We start from the raw sequence: 6000 nt of genomic DNA on the forward strand, positions 1-6000 counted from the left end.
ACCTTTTAATTTCTTAAGTACTAGGAATTGCTCCTAAATTGAATATAAAATAAAGTAAAATAAATTTACACAAATTTACACAAATGGCACCGACTTTGTCCACTGTAATTGAAAAAAAATAACTATTTCTAATGTCTCTTCAGAGCTCAGTTATTTAATTGGAAAATGCATGTCTTACTATGTTGACATTGAGTAATATTCAAATCCAAACGTGTTCTAGTACACCGCGGGAGTTCCGTTTTCTTTTTAGTTCGTCAGCATGTAAACTGCAGTTTGGACACGGTCAAAATGGTGTTATTGAACATGGCCGGTTTGCTTGATAACCAAGTTTCTGACTGTGTTCATATCTTTATTTTAGCACTCTCTGATGAGTCACCAATTTAATCACACTGTTTACTGGATATATAATACCAATGCCATTTTATATCTCGTATGTTCAAAATTTCAAAGTCCTTGCAAAGAAAAATGCAAATTTATTGCCTAATTTGTCACGTAATTGTGGAAAAAAATAGGTTGCAACTACTTTCAAAATGCCTATATAAACATGGCATCCATAGACCTCTGAGATATCACAAGAGTAGCACAATATCTCCATAACAATAGCCGATTCTCAAACCTCTCCTTTCCCCTTGAGATCGCTCTTTTAATTTGTTCCCCATATGGCACGGTTAGCCTTTGTGCTAGCTTGTGCTCTAGCTCTATTGGCTTCCTCAGTGGCCTCTGGTGCAATTGTTGAGCATTCTTTTAATGTAAGTCTTGGCTCAATTTTGGGTACGCTCATTTTTGTTTCTAGAATGGCTAAAAGCACATTATAGCGTTTAAAAAAAAAAAAAAAAAAAAAAACTCTTGATTCAATTTGATGAAAATAATTTAAGTATTTTTGGGTGATTGAAGCGGTTTTTAGAGACAATTTCGAACTATCCCTTTTGGAGTCTTATTTTATAATGCATATTTCCTCACCAAATATTTGAATGTTTCCTTTGAATAATAGTAGTGATCATGTTTGTTTTTTTATTTCCTTTGTTTTCAGGTGAACAACCTGACTGTTACCCGACTGTGCCAAAATCAATCGATTACTGTAGTAAATGAGAGTTATCCTGGACCAACCATATATGCACGAGAGGGAGACACACTTATCATCCATGTTTTAAACCAGTCGCCCTATAACATTACTATTCACTGGTAAATACCAATTATTCAAAACCATTTAACAACCCCCAAGGGGAAAGTTGAGTTAAAGTTTTGTTCATTTTGTATAGTTTCTTTCTTAATGCAGGCATGGAATCTTTCAGCTTCTGAGTGTATGGGCAGATGGGCCTGCATACGTAACTCAATGTCCTATACCCCCCGGACAAAGCTATACTTACAAATTTAATATCACTGGACAAGAAGGCACCCTTTGGTGGCATGCCCACATTTCGTGGCTCCGCGCAACTGTCCACGGAGCGCTTATAATACACCCGAAAGCTGGTCGATCCTTCCCATTCCCCAAGCCAGCCAAAGAAGTTCCCATCATATTAGGTAATTAACGATTAAACTCATTCAACTTGTTTAACGTTAATCTTAATACGTACTTCAAGTAGTAATTTTGATGACTAATTATATATTAATTGTTTGATGGAATTGCAGGAGATTGGTATAATGGCAATGTGGTCGACATTGAGCAAGATGGCCTATCCAAAGGAATAGCTCCTAACCTTTCAAATGCTTACACCATCAATGGACTTCCTGGCGATCTCTACGACTGCTCTCAAAATCGTATGTAACCATGCATACATGCATACTCGTAAATTTATTAATTTAGTTTATATGTTATTTTTGCATGATGAATATTAACAAATTGACATCAAATTATCAGAAACATATCAGCTCAGTGTGGTGGGAGGAAAGACTTACCTGCTACGCCTAATCAACGCTGCACTCAATACCGAGCTCTTCTTCAAGATAGCGAATCACAGCATGACAGTTGTTGCCATTGACGCCTCATACACGACTCCTTATGCCACAGACGTGGTGGTTATTGCACCCGGTCAGACCACCGATGTTCTCGTCAAATTCAATCAACTTAACGGATCTTATTACATGGCCGCCACTCCTTACGCTAGTGCTGATGCTACCGCCGTTGGCTTTGATAACACGACAACTAGAGGCATCATCGTCTACAAGGGCTACACGTCATCAACCCCCATTATGCCCCCTATGCCCAACCCTAGCGACACGCCGTTGGCCAACAAGTTCTTCACCAATCTCACTGGCTTCCCTGGTGGGCCCCACTGGGTCCCAGTCCCACGTGAGGTGGACGAGCACATGTTTGTGACAGTTGGCGTTAACTTAGCGACATGTCCCGAAAATGCCACGTGTCAAGCCATATTTAATAGCCGATTATCTGCGAGCATGAATAATGAGTCATTCGTGACCCCGACCAATACGTCCATGCTGGAAGCACATTTTAACAACGTGAGCGGGGTCTACACTAGAGATTTTCCCAATGAGCCTCCGGTCAAGTTTGACTACACGGACACAAACCTTAGCCTCGACCTATCCCTGATATTCGCGCCAAAATCAACCAAGGTCAAGACGCTAAAGTTCAATTCGACAGTACAATTAGTGTATCAGAACACAGCGTTTTTGGCCATCGAGAACCACCCGATGCATATCCACGGCTTCAATTTCCACGTATTGGCACAAGGGTTTGGAAATTACGATCCGATTAATGATCCAAAAAATTTAACTTCGTTAATCCGCAAGTACGTAACACAATTGGTGTTCCGGTCGGAGGATGGGCTGTGATCAGGTTTCGAGCAAATAATCCTGGTTAGTTTTCTTAATCATCTCATTAATTAAGTTTCTTTGTATTTGAAATCTGTTATAAATAAATAATTTATGATTATTTGTTTTAAATTATTGTTTCAGGTATCTGGTTCGTGCATTGTCACTTGGACGTTCATTTGCCTTGGGGATTGGCCATGGCTTTTGAGGTTGAAAATGGAGGGACGCCAGAATCTACTTTGCCTCCACCACCACTTGATCTGCCCAAATGTTAGAAGTTGTTTGGAAGACTCCTCAAGATACTGTTTCATTTTGTATTCTTGAAATTATAATACCGAGGTCAATTTCATTCGTTTGGTTCCAAATGAATAACTTTGTAATAAACCTGGTGACAAATGTATTGTTTAAGTTGGTCATCATTGTTTGTCTAAAATCAAAATACCTTATTAATTATTAATAATTGAGGTACCTGTTAGGATGTACCTGTTAGGATATAAGGGTTTAGTTATAGTGTGCCATGTGTCAAATGTAGTGAGTGTCATGTGTCATTACATCATTGGTCCTCTAACAAGTCTTGGGACAGTTATACTGAGTGTATTTATAAATAAAGTCAAAGTCTTGTAATGATTATCAAGTTGTAATGAGGATATTGTAATTCAAAATTCTCTCTCTCTTCGATGACTTTCAGCTTCCGACATTTCTGGCTTTCTCTGTTGACAGTGCCCTAATTTATTCATGAAATGATATGACAGTCTTTTACTTATTTAATTAGGTTACTTCTTATCTCGTATTTTTCTAACAAGGATACATTTTTATAGCTAGTCTACTAATATTTTTTTGTATGAAAAAGTGAAGTTATACGTTCGATTTAAACGAATGATAATAACATTTAATATTTGTTTTGAATATAATACCTCTTCAGTGAATTATCCCGTCCCCTTGCTGGAATATCATTTATTGATAAAAAAACAACCTCATGTATGAACATCATTTGGATTTCTCTCTAAACTGTATTCCCTTTATGGACGAATGTAAATGGTCTAAATCGCATTGGGCCCCAAATCAGCAAGTGATAGGTTTCTGCACTATTAGAGATTTGCGTTGCCCATCACATCAGACCTCCACATAAGTTCCTATTACAAAATATTGATAATCTTGTGTTTAAAATCTTATAATTAACAGCTGTTCATAATAATCCTTACGAAAATTGCATTCCCTCTAATCTTCTTTTAATGAATCTTTACTTTATCTTATATATAACATGTTAACGAATTTCAGCGTGACTACTTACAATTCATTATTGTTTTAATTGATTACTACAATTTGATTTTACACGCATTAATAGTTTCTCTTGCATGTGATTAAGTTGCGTCCTTGTTGTCTAGTTTGAATTCGAAATGAATTGGGATCTCGTTTTGATAGCCTTGATCACATTGTAGGGTTGGTTTCCATACGTGGGACGTACGTACTCACCTCTCTAGTATAGGTGATGAGTAAGAGTGATTCAAATAACATTATTGGTTGAAACATGCGCCTTTTCCGACCTTATCTACTCCTAAACAATAAGACCCTCATACATGTACAATAATTGGAACAGAAGTTTGACCGTCTAGTTTTAGGGATTATGCTTCAATTAATGTGGCAAATCTCCTCCAAAATTCATTGCCACTAACATTCATGCATGGCTGTAAGGGGACAGGAGCAAATGCAGGATGAAACTTTCTTGATGATTCTTGTGAAACAGGACCAAGGGCATATGTAGGGGCACCGCCATAATTCGAAAATTCTTCCATGGCGCGGTGAGGGTTTAGACAGTTGTTTTTCGCGAGATAAGGCAAGAATATTCCTACATTATAAAAATATTTGATAAAGAATGTTAGTACTTGTACATCAAATTAGAATGCTATGATATTATATTAGATGACCTACTAAAACACTAAACTTAAGAAAAATCATCGATCATATGCATGTAAATTTCGGAAAGAGATCCTCTCTGAATCTCTTCCACCAAGGCTGCCGGATCAAGTGATTCGGATCCTTGAAATTTGATCCAACGACTAAAATTATTGTAACTTTTAAAGGGGCCCCTGTTTTTAGCCGTTTGATCAAATTTCAAGGGTCCGGATCACTTGATCCAGCGACCTTGTTGAAAGAGATCCATCCGTAAATTCCAACCATTTAAATAGAAACACTGATAGAAAATATAAAGAAATTGATGGTTACGCACCTCCAAGTGTCTCAAAAGATTAAGAATGCTCAACACGTAATTAAAAGTGAAGGGGCAAATTGAGAAAAAGGTCATAAGTCGAGGGAAAATTTTCAAGTAGGAAAATAAGTACCAATAAAAAATAGTAATATTTGGATATATGAAATTACATTATTGCTCATAATTTTTATATGTGATAGAAGACTAATAGCCTTTTCACCCCTTTTTAGTTGACAAAAAAAGCTCTTTTAATAGGTAGTTCAGATTTATTCTTTTTTAAACTTTAATAAAGTCGCTTTGACTGAAGGCCATGTCCTCATATTTAATTTAATTTAATTTATATTTAATTATTGTGTTTAGTAAAAAATTATTGTGTTTTTTAGAACCAAAATGTCATATATGTTGTAGGCATAATTTACGGAACAATTATGGAGGCCAGAGAGAGAAGGTGCGGCGACATAGAGAGATAAGAGATAGATGTGTAATTGTGAGGTATGTTCTATTCCACCCTATTGTGCATTTATTTATAGTAGTAGGGAAGGTTAAATCCTTATCTTAATAGGATCACAACTCTAATAGGATAATATCTAACCCTAGAGAATATTCCAAGATATCCCTAAATACACTAGGATTTACACAATCACATTCCTAATCTAATAGGATTGCAACACTCCCCCTTGAGTGTGTAAATACTCAACTAAATGGCGTATTAGGTCTTCAGCGATGAAGTCATCTACACAATGAGGGAATGCAAGTCTTGGATTAATGGAAGAATGCATAAAAGGTAAAACTCATAAAACCTCGCTATGGTAAAACCCAAGGTGGGAGAAAAACGCGTAGACTAAGGAGAAAAGTGAGAAGTTGCATTAAGTCAAAACTCTACGTCTTCTGGACGTAAGTAGAAGAGCTCACAATAGTATGATTAGCCTAAGATGGGTGCCTCGTCAAAACCTAGTTAGGTAGCAAAAACCCAATGGGAAAAATGCTCCTAATCGTGTGGAAAAATAGTACATTAAGATCAAGTG

The 6000-nt window shown here is 36.8% G+C and overlaps 1 pseudogene; it reads left to right on the plus strand.

Moving 5' to 3' along the window:
• Window positions 1-583: 583 nt before the first annotated feature.
• LOC125472609 lies at window positions 584-3450 on the plus strand (annotated as a pseudogene).
• The last annotated feature ends 2550 nt before the right edge of the window (window positions 3451-6000 follow it).

This window comes from the organism of the source record quoted next, unplaced genomic scaffold, assembly GCF_019419815.1.
Source record: "Pyrus x bretschneideri cultivar Hongxiangsu unplaced genomic scaffold, Pyrus_bretschneideri_v1 Contig11, whole genome shotgun sequence".
Classification (NCBI taxonomy): domain Eukaryota; kingdom Viridiplantae; phylum Streptophyta; class Magnoliopsida; order Rosales; family Rosaceae; genus Pyrus; species Pyrus x bretschneideri.